General features: G+C 49.8%; 1 protein-coding gene across 1 annotated transcript in view; it reads right to left on the bottom strand.

Annotated features, from left to right (window-relative positions):
• Positions 1-21,663, bottom strand: part of LOC144768886 (dynein regulatory complex protein 11-like) — a 743,718-nt gene that overhangs the window by 49,140 nt on the left and 672,915 nt on the right. The window lies entirely within an intron of this gene.

Here is a 21,663-nt window from a genome sequence, read left to right as displayed (position 1 = left end):
GAGTTTCCCGCTATTGCATCCGAACGTATCAGACAACAAGCGCAAGCCAAAAACAAACCAGACTTATTGGTTTTCTGAGTGTTTGTTAGCAGTTTGATATAAATGAGTAACAACAATGACTTTGTTGTAAATAATTAGAATTGGTAAATACATATGCTACAAATGTGACCAACACTCTGTGTGTACTGGAGAGAGGCCAGGAATGAGCATGTGATCGATCACAAAGGTGAGATCTATTGCCTTTGCACATGCTTAGTGTTTTTTTTTGCTGGGGCACTGATGGTTCTTGGATGTTATCACTATGGCATATCTACAAGGCCCTAAGGGGAGACTTACTAATAGGATGTGTGGAAAGGGGTGCTGAATAGCTGCTAAAAAAGGGATGGCTAGAGAGCAGCCGCGGCCGCTGTAGGCAAGAGCGGTGGGGTGGTGAGGCCAGGTGAGGGGGGATTTCGAGAGACGACCATGATAGAAAATGTATTATTTATTTAATTTTCCCTCGTGGTCAGCTCTCGAAATCCCCCCTCACCTGGCCCCATCGCCCCACCGCTCTTACCTGTAGCGGCCGCAGCTGCTAGAGAGTGCAACAGTGTGCCAGTCATATGCCAAAACTGGCTCTGTTGCAGGTCACATGTCTGTGTTTCAAGTGACCACAAAAGGACCAACTGTCCTTAGTCAGACATAGTAGTCAACTTTTACAACTAGTGTAATACGACAAATAACCCTTTTAATTGCTCTCTGTTTCTCAAGGTCTATTTCATGTTGTCTTTGGGCAGAATTTGAATGCAGCGGCACGTTACTGATCTGCTCCTGTCAGGGAGTCAATTTGGGGTCTGCTGCAGGACCCCCATCAGTGTCAAGGCTCTCATGTCTGTGTTTGGAAAGTAAACACAATGTTTTAAGTCCTAAAAATGCCCTTGGAAGTCCTCAGTTGTCCTGGAGTGTACTGGGACTGCATTCACCTTCTGTGAGGTTTGTGGCCTTCAAGAAACCTTTTCTCTGGTGTTGGCACTGGTTTTATGTAATCCATGTCTCATGAGCTGGGGCTCTTTTTTAACCTCCTCTTCTGCCAGTAGATGCAATTCAGGCTCACTAAATATATATATTTTTGTAAACACAGACAGGTCCCAAGGTGTTGATTAGGCAGGTCAGAGGAAATGGATAGCAGTTTCTTGAGTTGGTTTGAAAACGACGAAAAAAACACAAACTGGCTCTCAGAAACTCTTTGAATTGCAGCAGCTTGACAAATAAAGTTTTTGATGGGCGTGGCTGCTCTTAAATTAAGTCCAATCAGTTAGTGTGCTGTTCTATACCATAGAAGTCATTTGTCATCAAGACATTATATATTTCCTGTTTGAATATTTCCTTTCCTGTCAACAGTGTTTCCGCACATGTATATTCTCCAATCAGTTTTAACGGCCTATGAAAACGCATGCAAAATATCACTTGTGATAAAATTGGGTGCCGTAAAACCGAGCCTGGCAAACCCACTTCTGCTGGACCTGAAAAACAAGGGATTTTCTGGATCCCATAGACACTAACCATAGCCAGTAACAGTAAATGTGTCTAATTTTAGCACACCCGGTTACTTCATGGCTTGTGATCAGTTTCTAAGAGGAGCTGTCCTCTCCAAGCCTTATTCAGTTGGTAAGTGCTGCACAGGGAGCAACTATGAGCAGGGCAGTGAGGGTAACTGAATAAGTTCATGTCCATCAAAACACAAGAATGTGGCACCTTGTTGCAGAATCTTTTTGAGGCATGGCTGCTCTGAGGTAGGATCTTTGTCCGCAGCCTGTCTGCAGTCTTCCACAAGACAGCAGACCTGCTGAGCGATGTGAGCCTGGTCCAGTCTACAGTGTTAGACTCATTCTGATCTGTATATCAGCCACAGTCTCTTATGAAAAACTCATATCAGGGGTGCAGCTATCAGTGGTGCAGAGGGTGCATTGCACCGGGCCCAGGGGTCAGCGGGGCTCATCCTGTGCTGCACAGGCTGCAATCATTGCAGAAGCTGCCCGAGGCCTGGTTGACAGGGGTTTGCACCCAAAAAAACTAGCACTTGTTTAAAGCAGGCGTTAAAAATTAGAAATGCTTTTATTTTTCCCAACATTCCCCATTTTGCACGTCTGGGCACAATGCACACAAGGCAGTGCAGCAACTTTAGATGCTGCTCTGCGTTGTGTGACCTTCATGGACATTAGGTGCTGTCTTCATTGTGGAATGGCCAAAGTATGACTTTCTTGTGCCAGAATCTGCATCTCCAGAGGAAGAGAGAACAAGAGCTCTCACTGTAACATTAGAGGTCAGAGGATAAGAACATTGACTGCTTGACACAACCACCCAGCAGACGTGGTGGGTACAACAGCAGTGAATTAACTAACAAGAGCAGAGCCCAGGTGCACAATAGCAGTATCGAACAAGATAGGTTGAATCACTGGGGCAGCAACAGATATATATGGGTAAATTGGTTAATTTATTATTATGCATAGTTAATTAAAACCAGTGCAAACATTTTACAAAAATCTTTAAAATCTCATTAGAAAAGCGATTCAATAAGTCATCATTAAAAGAACATACGATAAAAAAACCCGATCTAATGACCAGGAAAATTTCTTTTAAGGCAGGAGAGCATGTTCCTTGAGTTCTGATAAGCGTCTATATATTTTCTGTGTCAATGTTCGGAATGTTTTTTGACAGTTCTTGCTCAATTATCGCAAGGAACTTTACATATCTGGGGCCTCATTTATGAGAAATGACGCATCGCTGCGTGAAAGCAGCGATGCGTCACTTCTCAGTGCGCACTCCTTGCGACATGGTTGATGCGTCATATTTACAGTATGACGCATCATGTCGCAAGGAGTTACAGATACGTCAGTATTTCTGACGTATCTGTAAGCGCAAAAGTCACGCATTTCTGGGGTGTGTCACAAAAGTGACGCAACTCCAGCAATGTGTCCTTTCACATGGGGAAAGCCCCATGTGAAAGGGCCTGCGTCAGTCTTACGCCCGCTGTGAGGCAGGCGCAAGATTTTGACGCAACAGTGTCCTAAAAGTGACGCAGTGAAATCTCATAGATTTCACTGCGTCACTATTACGAGGCTTTTTGCGGGGGAACGCCCCCTCTGCATACATTATACCTGACGCAGGTATAATGTAGTGCAGGGGTTTACAAAGTGACGCATCTGCTTAGATGCGTCACTTTGTAAATAGTGCACAACAGGAGGCATGTTTTACGCCGCCGATGCGTCACAAAAAGTGACGCATCGGAAGCGCAAAACTGACGCAAGGCCTCATAAATGAGGCCCACGCAGTTCAATTTCGTGTTTGCAGGGTTCAGGCGAGCCAGCACCGCTTGCCTTCTAGTGCGAGTTCCTATCTGCTTGAGCTGGACCTTTAAGAGCTGTTGGCGGGCTGGCCGCAGCTCTTGGCAGAGACAGGTCATGTGGAGTATGTCGCCCTTCTCCTTATTGCAAAAAATGCAGGCGTCATGGCCGTTGCTCCTGAGCCATGGTGGAAGATGCTCTCTAGTGGGCAAGACCCCTAGTCTGTGTTTTAAGAACTTCAGTTTTGTTGCCTTGGGGTATCCCTGGCTAAAGTATGGTTGTGGTGTCAGGGATTTATAAGAGTTTAAAATCATCCATGCATGGTTTTTTTTTGGCAAAAGTCTCTTTGTCCTCTAATAGTGAAAGAGATTTGATGGTTTTCCAAACCAATTTTTTGAACGCGTTATGCCCGAGTTGCATGTCCCAAATTGCTGTTAGGTTAGTGGCTCCCAAGGCTGCCTTCAGATACGATCTTGCCTGAGATCCATCCCTGCTTTGTATATCTTGCCATAACAGCAAGTTTTGAGTGTTGGTGGTAGCAGAACGAAGTTTGTGGCAGCAATTAATATAAGCACCCTGTCTTGCAAGAGTTTGTTTTTGTAATCCAAATTCCAACCTGACTTGGGCTGGCGATGTATAGGACGGGAGCGAAAACATTGTTCTATAGGCTTTTGTTTGGATTATATCCAGGTTCTTGGAGTCTCTCCCGCGTAATGCCTCGCTGCCGTAGCAGATGGAAGGTAGTAGTTTAGCCTGGATGACTTTCAGATAGGGAGTCAGAATTGGTCCCGTCAGTTGGTTGACTATACTTTTTAATGTGGCGGCAATGCAAGACCCCCTCCTTTTTACTTCCTGCTTTTGCTGTGAAAATGAACCATCTCGGTCAAAGATGACTCCCAGGTATTTGTAGACGGAAGCAGGCTCTATTTTTTGACCGCCCAATGTCCAAGACTTCTGAGGCTTTTTGTATATATTTATCGACATGGTGCGTGTCTTGCTCAAATTTATCTTTAGTTTATTTTCCGTGGCATACCTATGCGTTTGAGTCAGTAACTGTTAGAGGCCGATGTAGGTGTGGCTCAGTAGCACCACATCATCTGCGTACAGAAGGTTGCTCAGTGTCTTCCCTCCTAACCTCGGGGAGTGGGAGTTGCATGTATTTAGTATGCCTGGCAGATCCGCCATGTACAGGTTGAACAATATTGGGGCAAGCACGCATCCTTGCTTGAGTCCTTTGGTGGTATAGACTTTTGATGACAGATGTGTGCCGCCTCCTAACTTCACCTGCACCCAGGTATCAGAGTGAAGAAGCTTCAGCATGCTTAGTGTTTGCTGCAGTATTCCCCATTGCTCCAGTTTCCCCCAGAGTCTGTCTCTCTCGATGTTATCAAACGCCGCACTGAAATCAATGTAGCACATGTGCAGCGGCAGCTTTTTTGTTTTTGCTGCATCAATTATTAGAGAGATAGCCAGAATATTTGTAGCTGTTCCAGTGTTTTTCCGGAAGCCAGTCTGGTTCAATGGTATAATCTGATTTAGATCCGCCCATAAGACAATCTCCTCCAAGATAGTTCCCGCAAAGTATTTTGCCTCATTGTCAATGAGGGCTACTAGACGGTAATTGTTTGGGTCCATTTTGTCGCCTTTTTTGTATATGGGGACAATCGTCGACCCTCTCCAGGATTCTGGGATTTTATGTAGCAGTCTGACTTCCGAGAATAACAGTTGCATAATAGTGACCCATTCTATGATCTTTTCCTTAAAAAGAGCTGGCGGTATGCCGTTAGGTCCTGGAGCGCCTTCTTTCCTACCCTTGCGAATCTGTTTTTTTATTTGTGTTATTTGCTGAGTGGCTGGTGCATCCATGGAGTTTTCGGGTCGACCTTGCTACCTCATGATCGGGCGCGCCAACAAAGGCATTATGGAATCGGGCTCTGTATTGTTGGATACGTGAACTCCTGCCTGTTCCGGGTAGTTATTGAAGTGGCTGGAGAGATAGTTGATCCATGTTTGTTCTATGATGTGAGAGCCTGGTTCGTTGTTTTGCGGGTGCAGAATCCTATTTACTGTTTGCCAAAAACGTGCGCTATTGTTGCTCTTGGTATCATGTAGCAATTTTGCCCATGTTTCGTTTTCAGCATCTTTTTTTATGTTCCATTTTATGCGTTTGAACTCCGCTCTTCGTTTCCTCAGCTCCATCCGAAGATAAGAATTTTCAGGCATTGATCTTAATTTCCATAAAGTCACGTTGACTAATCTTTTGTGTAGCCTTAGTTCTGCTCTAGATCCTTTTTTTACGTTCATCTTCATGCCCTCTTTGTGAAGATTGCTTTTTGGGGCAGACTTGATTGCTAGTTCAAGTGGCAGAGATCCCGTGTAATGCTCCCAGTGTTGAGGTACCCGGCCGCATTTGGTTTTTGTGTGTTATATAATTGGAGGGCAGTTTCGGCCAGAGTTGTTAAATTGGTTGCCGTACATTTGATCCTTTTTTGGTTAATAGAATGGATCGACCCTATCGTTCTATCTGGTTTGAATGCAGTGGGCGTCTTTGCTGATAGATGGCATTCCTGGGGACGATGATCACTTTCGCCCTTGTCCCCCATTCTAAATCCCAGGACGTAGGGAAATAGGTCCAGACTGGTAAATGTATAATCCAGGATTGAGCTGGCTGTTTGTGAGTAGAATGTTTCTACTGGCGGAGAGTCAGTAAGAAATCTTCCATTTAGAGCCCGAAGGTTTTGGTGTTCTAGTTCTTTAAGTAAAGCGTTATTTGGATGCTTTTTCCTGCTTGGCGGGGAGCTTTGTAGTGGGATGGTATAGATTATGTTTAAAGCCAGAGCCTCTTCTTCTGTTGATGAGCCAAGCATGTTTTGGTTGAAGTCCCCAGTCAAAAGGAGGAGTGTTTTTTCCATTTGAGAGACGTAGTCCGCTAGTTGGGTAGAAATTGTGTTGGAGTCTTTGACTCTGTGTTTAGGGTGGACGTATGCATTGACCAGGCATATCTCTTCTTCTTTGTTGCTGAGCTGTAGTTTTATCTTTACTGATAAGGTTGTGGTTGTGGAAGAGTCCATAAGGGCTGCCGATGAGATTGTTGTAGTGGATATGTATGTGGCCAAACCTCCTGACTGGTGACCAAATCTGTTGGTTCTGGTTGCTGCTGTTGAGAAACAAGTGAAACCCGTAATATGATGTGTCGATGTTAGCCAGGTTTCTTGCAGCATTACTATATCAAATAGAGAGATGTACTTTTGAAAATCCGGGTCATCCATTTTTGATGCTAGGCCATTTATATTCCATGAGCAGATGCATATAGATGGCACCCTGCCCTTTGTGTCATCTCTTATTTGTTGATGGCATCAGGCCTCTTCGGGATGTATGAAGATCGTACGAGACAGTGTTTCCCTTGTTAGTGTTTGGTTTTGGTGGAAGGCTCCCCTTGAGCTAGCTTCTGTCTGTCCCTGAGGGCTATCTGCATTTTTTAAGTTGGTCGTGGTAAGAGTGCTGGTCTGGTGGGCTTTTGGCGTTGCCCGACGCCCGCTTGTTGGGTGTGCTGCTACCACCCTCGACCTGGCTTCCAAATGCTGCCAGGGCGTATTCTCTCTTTTTTTGGGCGAGCTGCCCAAGGCTCCTCTAAGAACGCTAAGGGTTTTTGTCGGTTTTGCCGCTGATTCAAGGCTTTTCCTCCTCTGAAGAGGTGATGGATAAGCTGGTTTTAAAAGAGGAACTAGCTTGATGCCCCAGGACTTAAATTGCTCCACTTCTGTTGCAATTAAATCTGCAACAATACTAGAGGACCAGGTAGTCTTGGTTGCCTCCGGGGTGTTTGGATTTGTGGCAGGCAGAAATTCAACAGAGATTAGGTCATTCAAGCTTATTCCCTCCAGACTGGGAATGTATTCCATTAGTTTGAGAAGATTGCCACGATTAAGCGTGTCGTGATGCCCTTGCAACGTGTATTCCGGAAGAAAGACAAGCATCTCTGTTGATTGTCTGATGCTTCCTTCCGCTTGATATTTTTTTAGTTGTCTGGTGTACTTGAACTGACGAGCCCTGAGCTGAGGGGACTTCATGAGATGCCTGGGTCGTGACTTCGCCTGGCAGATTGGCTTTGCGGGTTATTGCTTTAAAAAGGAGTGTTTGTTTTGAAGTTGTTTGTATTTCAGAAGTCCCGTTTGCTTCGGGATGCTCAGTTTGTCTGGGATCAGGATGGGTGATCTTAACTAGTGTATCTTTCGGTTGAACTTCATGGGTTTGTCTTAGCATTGAGTCAATCATTCCGTTCCTGTTCCCGATCTCGGAAGTAGGCCTAAGTATATAGTTGCTTGCTGTTATTGGTAGTATATCTTTGTTGGAAGTTGCTTCAAGTGTTTGCCTCGCCATTTGAGTCGGAGGATCCTTATTGGGCGATGTTAGAGCTCCCCTTTGGCCGTCGAGGTCCCTCGCTGTCATGTTCTTGTCACAGTTTGGCTGGGTGAGTTGTTTCGTCTTTGCTACCACAACTCTATGTACGTCTGTTTGTACCAATTGATCTTTTGGCGAAAGTCCTTGATTCGACGGGTTACAGATTGTTTTGTGCAGCAGCTGCTGACTTAAACTGAGGGGCGTGCGGTCTTCGTCCTCTGTGGAGTGAACATTGTTGAGAGGAGGTTTGTCCTTTGATGCAAAGAAGATCGGAAAGTATTTAGAAGTAGATGTTTCAATTTCCGTTTTTTGCTTCCGCCCTTTCCTTTTTTCTTGCCGCTGTTGTTTGGCGTTGAGTTTCTTTGGGTGTTCCTGTCCCGTCTGAATTGTTTCTTCGTGTGCATGGGTGTGATCGACAGTTAACTCTGTTTTGATTCCGGGTGACTCCTGATTCCTGAGTGCTTCTTCTTCCGGTATTGTAAAGCCCTTTTCTGCAGTTGCATTTCCTCTGTGTAGATTCCGTAAGTCTCCTATTAGGTCATTCAGCATGGACGGCAATGTGGCTACTTTATCTAGTGCCTGGCTGCAATTGCAGCTTTTGTAGGTGTTTGTTTGTGCTCTCACTATTAAGTTATTTAAGTTGCCTAACTTGTCGTCGATGCCAGCTGTAAAAACTGCCAGTGTGTTAAGAAGAGTGAGTTGGAGCTCCATTTTATCGAATTGGTGTATTGTAGTGCATCTACTGCTAGCTGAATTGTGTTTAGCAGTGAATTCCACGTTCCGGTATTTTGTTCTTTCCCCCGCTCATTCTCCTTGGAGATGTTAGCAAGCTTGTTTGTATTTTTAGCTGCCAAGGGTGAATCAAGGGTTTTGGGCTCTTTGTGATCTGGTGTATAGGTTGTTAATATATCTTCCCATTCTTGTGTCTTGAGATAAGACATTATTGCCCTGCCTTCTGCTTTGCGGCTGAGGTCATGTGGGCTGACTGCCTCCCTGCCTGGGGGGTTTGTTGCTTGGTCATAGATTCCCTGGTCCTTTGGTGGGTATACACCTGTTACAACGCATTTTTTACTCCGCACTACCATTACAACGCGACCATTACTCCGCATACCATTACAACGCATTGCGCTGGGGGGCGCTCTAGGATAGGTAATAAGTATAATTTACTATCCAACACCTTCCCTAGGGTCCACGGGGACTGGAGTTAGAATAGTAAATTATACTTACCACTATCCAGCGCCCCAAGGCGCTATGCGTTGTAACGGTATGCGGAGTAAAAGTCGCGTTGTAATGGTCTGCGGAGTAAAAGTATGCGTTGTAACGTCATACATCCCCTTTGGTGGTGTGACGCATCCAGCCATTAGGTCAGACTTGATAGGAGTGCTGTGGGTTTGGCTCGTAGATTAAAAGTCCAGTGCCGAGCCGAGTGATGCTTCCTTGATTGAAAGCGGCGCTTGTATCTGTCGGTTTGTCTGTAGGCCGTCCCCAGAAGCCTTATCAATTAGGCAAGTGTCTGTTCTGTCCGCTATTGTTTGTGCTGAGGTGAGTATCTTGTTCGCGTTAACGTTGTAATCGTCCAATGAGTTTGAGATTGGTGACGAGATTTCCATGCTATCTGGATAAGCAAGTGATGGGTTCTGTTTCTGATTATACACCGCAGCAGAGTTAGATGTCTCTCTATTCGCGCTTGCGCTTAGAATCTCCAAAGGAATGCTTGTAATCCTGTGCCTTGGATTGCTGCCTTGCGTAGGGTCTGGTAAATGATTTCCTGGGGAGAGGAGACTAATGGGTGCAGGCACTGATGGTTGCGTACATGCTGGACTCAAAACAGCGGGAAGTAGTGGTGTTTGCAGGCCGTGCAGGTGACTATTGCTCGAAAAATGGCAGAGCCTGCATCCTTTAAAAATTCAAACTTTGTATATATTTTGGGCTGATGGAGCTTTCTAGTAATTTGAGGTGCACTTGCTGCAGGCTCAGACCCTGAAAACAGGGCCATTATTGATCCCTGCTCCCTTATGTTTTGGTTTGACCCCAATGCCTGCTCTATTGACGAGAGATTCACATCTGTTCCGATGGCGGGATTTGCACTTGTTTTCATTTTCTTGTGCCCTTTCTCGTTTCCTGATGTTTCATTCGATTTTGCTGTGGGCTTTGGTTTTGGCTCCAGGGGCCCCCTGACTTTTCCTGACCTCATGTCGGTAGTGGATGAAGTGGACCGCCGCCACCGGCTTACTTGTCTTTTATTGTCTCTCTTCTGATTAGAGGGTTGTCGTAAATTTATTTGATTGCCGGGCCATCCACTATTCTAATGCGGCTGAGGTCTTATACAGCCACTCCGAGCCCTGCTTTTCCTGCCTTTTTGCCACTGGTGCTCCTAAGAATCAGTAAGCACAGAACCGCACCGCCTCCGCAACCCTCCGTTCTACTTTCCACTCCGCCTCCCAAGCCTGTCTACCCCCTCTGAACTGGAGCAGCTGCCGTCAGGGAGAAGTAGTGTGGTATTGTTCGGTGTTGGTGTTGCAGTGTGGCGGAATGGCTACTCTCTCTAGTGTTAAAAAAATAAAGCGCTTGTAGTAAGTTACTCAGGTTACACCAAGTTTCGCTAATGCAACGTTTAGTACATTGCGCCGATAGACAGAACACCAACAGCAGCAAGCTCCGTGCCTTGTCGCCTTGGCGCTGACTCACCGGCTCGCAATGCTCTGATCTCCTAGTTCCTGGCTCCTGGCTTCCCCGGTCTTTCTCAGTTCATCAACGGTGGAGCTGGTGTAAGGGCCGAGGGCGCCGAGGCAAGGCTACAGCGGTGTTGTTGTCGCATCGCTTAGCTTAGCGCTCACACCCGCCTGTAGCCGGCAGAATGGCCTTGCCCAGTATCCTCACTGGGTTTTGTGCTAGGTTTTGCTGGATTTTGCTGGGGAGGGGGGGCTCACCGTCCTGACCTGCTGCTGCTGCTGCTGCTGCTCGGACACTTCCCCTTTTCGGGTCTCCACTACACCATTGCTCCGCTGCCGTGGCTTCTGCCGCTTTTGACGTGGATTTCTGCTTCAAATTGCCACTCTGCCGCTTTTGGCATGGTTTTTCGGGGCTCCGCTTAGGTTGCTAGTTGCGGCCAGTGAACAGCCGGCTGGACACCACCGCACCCCCCCGCAGCCCGTGAATGCGGTGGGTGCAGGCTGCCGCGCTGTTTGCACTCACCCGGCTTGAAGGTAGAGGTCGAGTCACGGTCCTGACGGGAGTCGAGCCAGTTGCTCTTAGCACCGGTCCTGAGGGGTTACTTAGCGGCTGCCTCGCTCACGTTGTGCAGCAGCCTCACCTCGCCTGCTCCCGCTGTTCCCGCTGTTCTCCGTCCACTCCTGGTCCACTCGTATGTCAGGACTGGGGGGCGTAAGCAACTGCGGCGGTGACTCGCAGGACCTCGCGGCGTGGTACCGGAATGGAGCCGTAATAGTGCAGGGATAGTGATCTCTCCTTTCGTGCCGGAGTGAAACCGGTCAATTCAGATGCTTCTCGCCTTCCTCAATTTCCCCCCGCAGCGGAGCCGCCACAGCCTGCTTCTCCTCCTCGCTCGACAGTCTGTGAAGTCTGTAAGCCACGGACTGGATCAGAAAGTAGCGGCGTAATGCTGGTGTGCTATGGTTCTGAATGAAGTAATTTCAGTGTGAAGATGGCGACCCCGGCAGCCAAACACAGAACCCCTGTTATCTGTTCCAACCCTGCCAGGAGTCCTCAATTTGGAAGTCCTAACACTACGGTACCCAGGATGCTGCCAGTTTCCAGGTAATGAGCCGCTCATTCATGCTACTTTACAAACAGTTACATACGGAGAATGGGTGTTTTGTGGCAAGAGGGAGCCGGCTGGGGGATTAGGACCTTCCCTGATATCAGGGATTGCCCTTTACACTTCCTGTAGAGAGTCCTTGACCATAGATTTGTCTGCATAAAATAAATGTCCAAACGCTGATGCCTTTTATAACACCTTTTCCAGCAGAGATGCAGTCGCTGGTGAAAGATGATTTGGAGAAAAGGTAGGACTGGGAAGAGATACTGAGGCTGTGGGGAGATGCTGTGGCTTTAAATAAATGTGAATAGAGAGATGAACAAGTTGTGAACAGTTACAGAGGTGAACACATGTGCTGGGACTGAGGGGAGGATGTTTGGCTTGGAACAGATGCTGCTGTAGAAACATGCTGGATTGTAGAGAGATACTGAGGCTGAGGAGAGTTGCTGCAGCTATAAATAAATGTGAATGGAAGGATGAACAAGTTGTGAACAGTTATAGAAGGGACAGGGTCACAAAATGCAATAACCCTTGCACTCTGCCCCACTCCATATGCATACTCCATCTTTCCCCTTTGGTTCTTCCCCTCCCGCCAAGAAAGCCACTACACTTTTTGTCTCGTGGTGGTCATTTGTTGGCCGCAGTTTATTAGGGTTACAAGGAAACAGTTATATTTTTGCACTTTGCATGTTATATCATTCTACATTTCCTTGTGATAATCTCTTGGCCCTTTGGGACGGTTCTTTGGTAGGTTGGAATTTTCTTTGCGCCTCGTTTGCGCGGGAAGGGGGTAGCCTTTGTCCCCAGAGTTAGGCCGCCTCGCTACCTTGTCCGACTTGGATGTGCCCAGCCATCCAGCGGGGGCTGGGCTGCGAGCGCCGTCTCTGCTTGCTACCCCTTCCCTTCTGTAGCAATGAAACCCAGCCATGAGGCATCCCAGGGTCGCTTTCCTTAGACCACCCGTGCGGCATCTGAAGGTGAGTGGACCTATTCTGGCGCGCCGCCCTCCGGTGTGCCTCTGTACCAACCGTTCTCAGCGTAGCCCTTCGCCACGCCGTCAGGGAGGCTGCCGTCTTCCTGCAGCTCCCCCTCCTACATCCCGCTTTATTACTGGCACCCCGCCAGTACCATGGCACCCCACAGGTTGGTCCAGAAAATTCTCATGCCCTGCTCGGAGAGGTGCACCCCATCGTTGGCAAAATACTCTGGGCGGTCTGTGTGTATCAACCCGTGCCTGACTGATCCCAGGCCGTTTGCTCTGCAAAACTTGCTCACCATGAGGTTCAACTTTTTTCTTGAGTTTTCAACCCCTTTGTAGGATTCTGCTCTGCGCCATTCCTTTTTACTGATCAGCTCGGACCTTAATATTGCTGTGCGCCCAAATGCCCTGGACGTCTTGATTAGGTCTTTTTGTATCCAGAGGAGCAGCGCTCTCCGCCCCATCCCGGCTAGGTCGTTCCCTCCGAGGTGTATGATCAAGACGTCTGGGTGCCGGCCTGCGTCTTCCCGTAGGCCTTTGATGGCTGCCGCCAATTGTTCCCAACGCATGCCCGACCAACCGAACCATCGGATGCATATGTGCTTTGGTCTGTCCCCTAGTGAAGGCCCTGAGGTTTTCCACCATGCCTCCATCCGCCTAACAAAGGAGTGGCCCACCACCCAGACTAGGTGAGGTCTGTTGCCTGTTGGAGCAATGAAAACACGGGCAGTCACTACCTGGGTTTCCCCACGCGTCCCTTGGTCATAACAGCTGCGGGCGCACGTATGTTTTGTATGCTTGCGAGCGCCATCTTCCTACCGCTTGTATTACTGCCTCGGACATCCCATCTTGTGCTGCGGTCGTGGCCGCCCCTATCGGGAAGGAGTGGGACCCAAAGCCCCTCGGCGGCAGGCCCGCCCTGCTGAGTGCTGGGCGCATTACTGCTGTGAACTGGAATTTGCTGAGCTGTGTGCCGTCCCTGTGTTTGAACAGTGGTCCCTCCCCCGCTGGGTGTACTGCCATGAATGCCAGCAGGCAGCACACCGCGCAGTGTCTCTGATCCTGAATACAATGTAATCTGATTATGGCCCCTTTTCCTGCCTGGTCCATTTTTGACCGCCTTAGGACCATCTCTACTCCCTTTGCCCTGGGCGACACGTCGCTGGCTTGAATGCAGTGCTCAGCCAGCCCTTCTCTGGCAGGGGCTACTAACTCGCTGATGCGGAATGCCCCAAAGAAGGCCGTGGTGAACGCAGCCCGGATGAGCAGCCACTCGTACCCGTCTGTTGTTACGCCATTCAGCGCCTCCAGTAGCGCTCCTAGCTTTTCAAAGTCTATTGGGCGTCTTGTGTCCACTGCCTTTCCTTCCTTCCTTCTCCACCCCTTGAAGTAATGGGATGCAATAGGGTTGTGCCCTGTTTCTAGCTTTGCGTAGTGGGTCACGGCAGCCAATGAGCCTGTGCCCACGACCTAGATTTCCCCTCCCTGTAGGCCCAGCCGATGAACTGTTCCGCTGCCCTGCTGGTGTCTTCATTGTTAGTTAGGGATTGGATGCCCCCCACTTTCATCACTGTCTCTATGTATTTTCTGTAGAGTTTGGCTGCCGCGGGGGCAAGTGCGTGTGTGATCAATTCCAACAAGTCTGCTCTGCCAGCTCCCACAGCTGGTTCGGGAAGGGGGTCATGCTCCTCTCTGCCTTGGGTGTCCGCTTCCTGAATTTGCCCATCATGTATCTTGATAGCGCATCTGCTATTTCGTTCTCCACCCCTGGTATGTGCCTTGCTCGCAGCTCTATGTTGCCCTCCAGCTGTAATGTAACCAGACGTCGCATTAGTCTCAGTGTGTCTGGGCACCTAGCCGACCCTCTGTTAATCGCCTGCATAACGCCCTTGTTGTCCGACCATAGGGTCAGTTTCTTGTCCCGGAGCTCCCTTTTCCAAATTACTAGCGCCACTACGATAGGGAAGAGCTCCAAGAATGTTATGTTGCCTGTTATGCCTTGCCTGTGCCAGCTGCTGGGCCACTGGCCTGTGCTCCATTGTTCCCTCAAAATCGCTCCAAACCCCGTGCTTCCTGATGCATCGGTGTATAGCTCGATTTGTTTACTGGTCAGCCAGCACTCCCTCCAAATCAGCACCCCGTTGAAGTCTGCCAAGAAGGTGTCCCACATCTGTAAGTCCCTCTTCACCTCGGCCCCGAGCCGCACGTGGTGGTGCCTGTGCTTGAGACCCCGTGTCAGCCGTGTCAATCGCCTTGCGAACACCTTGCCTGCTGGTATGACCCTTGTTGCGAAATTTAGTTTCCCTATGAGCTGTTGTATGTCCCTCAATGTGGCCTTGTCTCGCCCGCATAGTTTCCTTATGTCCCGTCTAAAGTCTTCTACTTTTTCGGGGGGTAGCCTAGATGTCCCTATGACTGAGTCAAGCTCAATCCCTAGGAACACGATCTTCGTGGTTGGCCCCTCCGTCTTGTCTTTGGACAGGGGTATCCCCAGTTCACCCGCTAGAGTAATGAATGCCCCCAGTGTATCCTCGCATGCGGAGGACGCAGCTGGGCCGGTAAACAGGAAGTCGTCCAGGTAATGCAGCTTCCCGCCTGCCAGGTGACTATCATGCAGTGCCCACTCTATGAATGTGCTGAACAGCTTGAAGTATGCGCATGACACTGAGCTTCCCATGGGCATTGCCTTGTCATGGTAGTACTGTCCCTCCCACTGGAAACCTAGCAAGTGGAAACTATCTGGATGGACTGGGAGAAGGCGTAATGCTGACTCGATATCTGCCTTTGCCATGAGAGTCCCGCTGCCTGTGGTTTTTATCAGGTCTATTGCGTCGTCAATTGTGGAAAATGTTACTGAGCACACCTCCGCTTCAATCCCATCGTTCACTGACCTGCCTTCTGGGAACGAGAGGTGGTGGATCAGCCGGAATTGCCCTTGCTCCTTTTTTGGTACCACTCCCAGCGGTGATATGACCAGTTCCCTCACCCTTTTGGCTGAGAGGGGGCCCTCAATCCTGCCCAGTTGCCTCTCCTTCTCTATCTTTTTGGCCACCACCCTTGGGTGTTGCATTGCTGACTTCAAGTTTTTCTCGCAGCAGGGGGGAGGGGGCCTCTGAAGGGGATGGGAAAGCAATTATCAAAGCCGTGTACTAGTGTTTCTGCATCTGATTTGTTGTGGTATCCATTGGCTAGCACTCTTAATCTCTGTGTGTTAATGGGGGACCACGCTAGATGTAAATGTAAATGTAAATGTATTTCGATTTATATAGCGCACGAATCACCCAGGGGTCTCAAGGCGCTTGCTTAGGGAACCCGTCCTGGTATTCCCCTGTGAGATACCCCGGCAGGGTATTCACAAGGTGAAAGCCAGACATCCCGCCGCGAGGGGCCGTAGTGGAGATTAAGCAAGCTATTGCCCAGAGTCGCAGAGTGTGACCCCGTGAGTCGAGTAGGCACCGGAGCGAGAATTGTCGAGTCCGTGGAATTTTTGAGCCCGAGACCCGCCAAGGCGGGGAATCAAACCCTGGTCCACGGCTGATCTCAGCTTCCGGGTCTGCCGCCTCTAACCACTGAGCCACGCTTCTCTGTCCTGTTTTTCTGCCCCCTCTCCGCCCCCTCCACTTGCCTCATTGTGTCTTTTTCTACCTTTTGTCGCGTTTGGGGTCATCCTTGCGCCTACAGCTCGCTGCGGGGTACCCTCCCCCGCACGTGGAACATGTGTATTGGAATTAACATGCTGTCCCATATGTACATTCCCCGGCCTCAAATTTCCAGCAGATAGCTGGTGGCCCGTTGGCGTGTGCCCCTCTACCTGCGCTGGCATGGTTGTGCTTCTGAAATGGCTGAAAACGCCTCCCTCTTCCCTTCTGAAAGGGGGGCCGAAAGGAGTGATCGCTCCTCCTGCCCCTTGTCCTGACCTCTTTCGCTACCATCATCTTATAGATGAATCCTGATATGTCTTCCTCGTTCCATTCCATCTCAGGGTGTGTCTGCATTTTTAGCCTGAAGCCCTTATCATATTCTAGCCAAGCGTCGCCCTGGAACTGTCACTGCGCGTTGTGTATGTTGGCCTAATAAAGCCATAGATCGGCTGCGCAGCGCGGGAACTTTTCGACAATGATGCATGCCATGATCCTGAATGCGTCTAACCAATTGTCAAATGTCCGCTCCTTGCGCTCCCTCCTTCTCTCCCTCCTATCTTCTTCCTTCTTATTGCATGTTGTTAAATCCAGCCCTTCTAACTGAATTTCCAGCATCGAGAATATACCTATAAACTCCTTTCTCCTGATCCTTTCTTTTACAGCTAGGGGTATGAGGCTGGCTAGCCCCGTGGCTCTGGTGGTCAAGGATGCCGGACCCGGCGAGGGCTGTGCGTATGCCTCGGGTGATGGACCTATTCCCGGGGGTAAGCTTGCGGGTGGTGCGATACCCCAGGCTACCGTGGGCGACCTTGTCTCCCCCTCCGCGGGTGTTGGTCCTAAGTGGTGCTGTTGCGACGTCCCTGGGTTGACCAGGTGCCAGGGTACCCCTGTGGCCTCCCTCTATGTGGGTCTGTGGCTCCTTTCATCAGCCCTGCCCCCTGCCCCGCGCTTTCTTGCACCCCCTGTGTCACTGTGCCTTGCACCCCCAATCCTTTCAGTAACATTGGCGCCATAGCCCTGCAACATTCCTGAATTATTGCGCTAATTTGCTCACCGTCAGTAGCTGTGTCCTTGGGCCCCTGGACCGGTCCTGCCGCCGCCGTGGTGGCTGCAGGTGGCTGGATCCGTTTGTCAGGCGTCTTTGTGACCTTCGCCGCGTCTGTGAGTTTCGCTGGCATCTTCCTCTTCCTTTTTTCCAACGGTGGTGCGCCTCCGCCGCGTTGCCTGCTGGTTCCCTGCCCTGGGTCGCGGTTGAGTTGTTGCTGCAACCAGCCATCTCCATGAACTGCCGCGGCTGCTCGCATCCTCCTCAGTAGGTCCTGCACGTCCTCCTGATCCTGCTGTTTGCCCCCTTTCTTAGCCATGTGTCCTGCGCGGGATGCTGCCGCGGTATTTATGCACCAAAACAAACAAAACTTGTGCTGCCGCCAATGCCCCTGCACCAAACCTGGCTGTTGCTACTTGGCACTGACCTGCCTCCTGCTCTTTGCCCCAATGCCCCGTCTTTATCCTGCCCCGAGCAGCTCCTGTACAGCAGCCCGTGCTTGTTTTTGGCCCTGGCCTCGGGTGCTGCTCTGCGCCCTCCCGCCGCTAGGGGGCGCCTGGAGCCGTTCCTCGTTTCTTTTGTGCTCCTTTGCCGAGGGCGTTCTTCTCTCCCTTTTGCCCTTGTGAGCGATCGTTGACCGCCCCACACTCACTGCCTGCAGGGACTTGGAGGGAGCCGGCCACATTCCACAGCCGCTGCGGGCGTGTTCTTTTGGCCGGGCAAGGTCCGCTCTTAGTCCTACGGTGACCGGGTGAGCTCCAGTCTCGTCAGGCTCTTACCCACGCCGCAGCAGTCGTCCACTCGCCGGGTGGGCTCCGGTCGAGTCGGGCTCTTCGCCTGGCCATCCCGCGCTGACCCGGGTGTGCTCCGGTCGCGTCGGGCTTTTCACCTGGCAGTCCTGCGCTGCCCCGGGTGCTCCGGTCACGTTGGGCGTTGCCCGCGGGCCGCTCACTCGCCGGTTGGGCACCAGCCGGGTCGGGCGCTTCTCCCAACACCTGCGCTGGTCGGGTGGGCTCCGGTCGCGTCGGGCAATCGCTGCAGGCTGCACGTTCCCCGGGTGGGCACCGGGTGAGTTGGCACGATTCCGGTCCTGTGCTTGCCGAGTGGGCTCCGGTTGAGGCAGCTGGGCAGTGCGGCGGCATTGTCCACGGGCTTGAGTTGCCGTCTCGTCAAGTGCTCCTATGTCGTCGAGGCCCACGTCGTCGACAAGCTCTTCGTTACTCCGTCGCGCTGCTCCCCCGCTCCTGGATGCTAGGAGCTTACCTGGGGGAGCCGCGCATTTAAGCCCCCCAACTGGCACTCTGGGGTTCGCGCCACTTTCGTGATTGGGGGGTTTGAACCCCGCGGGCCCTCCCACTTGGCCATTGCCATGCCGGGGGGGGGGCTGAGGGGGGACACCTTGCCCGGCGCCTTCCTTTTCGAGCCATTCCGTGTCCCCCCTCCCCTTTTTCTTTACGGGGGCTCGCCGCCGGGTTATGGCGCCGGCTCCTGAGCCCCTCCGGGGGCTCGCCGCTGCAACATATGTGGAGAAAGATGAGAAGACACGTAGGGGCTATAAAGCAATGTGACGATGAAGCGATGTGGGATTTCCACAGAGAGGTGGCAGTGAAAAAACGTACAGGATGTAGAGAGATGTGACGGTTAAAGGATACAGCGACGATGAAGAAATGAGTGCAGATTATGGAGAGAAGATGTTGTTGTGACGAATATGGCAGTGAAGCGATGTGGGCCTGAGTGTTGAGAGATGACACTGAAGAGACGCAGTTGCTGTGGAGAGATGGGTCAGTGAAGAAGTGAAGCCTCTGTGAAGTGATCCAGGGGCTGCTGTCGAGAGATGAAGCAATAAAGAGATGCAGGGATGTTGAAAGATGGGACATGGAAGAGATGCACGGGCTGAGGAAAGATGAGCCCCTCAAGAGAAACAGAGGCTGTGGAGAGAGGTGATTGTGGTGAGATGCAAGTGCTGCGGTCTAGAAAATGGACAGTGAAAAAATACAGGGGATGAAGAGGGATGTTAGTGAATAGGTGCAGGGGTTGTGAAGAGATGTGTTAGTGAAGAGGTACAGTGGTTGTGGACGAAGTGACTGAACATGGACATGAATAAGACTAACTGCTTGTTCCTCAGTGGCTGGTGAGCTCAAGTAATCCAATGATCCAATTTGGAAGGTTATATACTGGGGACGCCTATATACTCTGGGGTTGGGAGCCAGATGTACTGATTAGACACTAATTGGATATAATCTACATGTGGCCCTGGGCATTTTCTAGATTGTAGCCTGTCATTCCAGAAGAACAGAATCTACACAAGGCCCTGGGTCAGCAGTCTGCTCCCTCTTTATCTGCCTCCTGGCCAGAGATGAAGACATCTGAGCTGCAGCTGCCTGGAGATCCAGGTAATCAAGAGGCCTCAGAATACACCAATCACAGAAATGTTTCCCACTAAGGCCAATTAAGAGCAGGCCACATAGCTGGCAGTTGCTGTTCCAATTGTAGGTGCCAGGAGGGGATGCCTCTCTGGGAGACAAACCTCAATGTCCTCTGTGCCCCTTTATCGTTGAGACCCAGAGACCCCATGATTTCCCATTTATTGGTGCACTCTGCATGCCAAGTCCCCGTGACCCATTCAGCAGCTTGCAAAGATAATGAAACAAATAGCTTTCTACATTTAACTCCTGCTGCATGGAAGGGCCAATCAGAGGCCACCTACTTTAAGGGTTGTTCACAGAATTATCTATCTGCCAGACGTCGTTAAATTCCCCTGCTTGGCCTGTTGTGGAGCTCATCTACAGAGTGAAAAGTATCTGGCAAAGTGGCAATATCACACCTTCTTCCTGTATTTATAATTTCTGACCCACCCAGTATGTTTGCAGCAGAGGAGACCCATATCCTGATGCAAATCTACATTTAAGTGAATTGTTCACCAGCAAAATAGTCAACTCTGCTGGAGATGAGGTCTACCCAAAATGGTATTCCTTTTAAAATAGGGAACCTGCGTTCCCAAGTCCAGACATCGACATCACTAGCAGTTAGTGGCGGCAATAATTAACTCTGGGACTGAATCCTGCTCGCCTGTACCCATTTGGCGAGTGTCTTGAGGCCATAAGTGGAAAATTTGTCATCACAGCCATGGCTGAAATTCCTCACTTATCCCAGGGCATGAGATTTGCCTAGATAGACTATGGTGTTCTTAAGAAGGTGAGTTTCTACATTATACTGCATAGAGGGGCATATTATCAAGGGGGGTGATAGGAAATTATCGCCGCTTTAGCGGCCGCTTTTGGACGCTAAGCGGCGATAATTCTATCGCCCTATTAGCAAGCTGGCGCTAACAGCAGTTAGCGACAGCTTGTAGGCGATAGCGAGCGGTTTGGGGCCCGCTTTGCATGTCAGCGATATTTATCGCTAATGACATGCAAAGTGGGCGTACCCAACCTGTTAGCGACTGAAAGCAGTCGCTAACCTCGCTATTGCCTATTACCAACACAGGCGCAGCGATGGAAATATTCACGCTAAGCGCGAATATCTCCAAAAACTAACGCCTGCTCAGACCAGTTCTTAGCCATTATATCCAATGGGAGGTGGATATAATGGCTAAGACCCTGTTAGCGATAATGCGTGAATATCGCTGTATTCTCAGAGATATTCATGTATTTTGGCGCTATCGCCGGGAATTTTATCACTTTTGAGATAAACGTTGCTAATAGCACGTTATCTCAGCGATAAAATCCGGTGATGCGCGGCGATAAAAAAATTGCCGCTAAGCCTACTTAGCGATAAATATCTATAGTTGTTGATATTATGCCCCAGAGTCTGACTAAGATAACTGTCACTCACGTGCCAGTGAATGTCCCTGTGCTCCTCACTATTCTTCCATCTCGTTGTGTACCTGGGTTAGAAACACAAACTTTTAATGGAAACAAGAACTCTTTATGCTAACGTCTCTGAATCAGCCGGGTCAGCTGTCAATCTCCAAGGTGGTGGGAGTTCAGACGGCTGCTTTGCGCTCCCTCTGGCACTTGTGGCAGCCGCCCAGTCTTTCTAAGGTTCATTCCTCTAATGGTTTACTAGATGCATAACCCTCATGAACAATGTGAAGAGAAGATGGAGATGAGGCCTTGGGCGAGTGACTTTTTCAGCATAACCAGGCCCATAGCCAGAAGTATATTTTAGGGAGGGCATGGCCTCCTATGAGCTATCATCAAACCTTAAAGCTGTGCTCTATAGGTGCATTCTATCACAAATACTGGTTGTACTACTAAATAATGACCTCCAGAATATCATGATACAAGAATATCGAGGACAGAATATTGAAATGTAAGTCCATACAGGGCAGCATAGACCTACAGATGGACAACCGGGGCATTTAGCGACTCGCAAATTGCGCTCAATTGCGAGTCGCAATTTGCGAGTTGCTGAATGCCATGTACAACAGTGTCAGAGACACTGTTTGCGATTCCCAATGGGGTCGCAAACTGCATGCCTCATTAATATTTATG

This window comes from Lissotriton helveticus, chromosome 7 (assembly GCF_964261635.1).
Source record: "Lissotriton helveticus chromosome 7, aLisHel1.1, whole genome shotgun sequence".
In the NCBI taxonomy this organism is placed as follows: Eukaryota; Metazoa; Chordata; class Amphibia; order Caudata; family Salamandridae; genus Lissotriton; species Lissotriton helveticus.
This window is presented reverse-complemented; position numbering and strand designations above follow the sequence as displayed.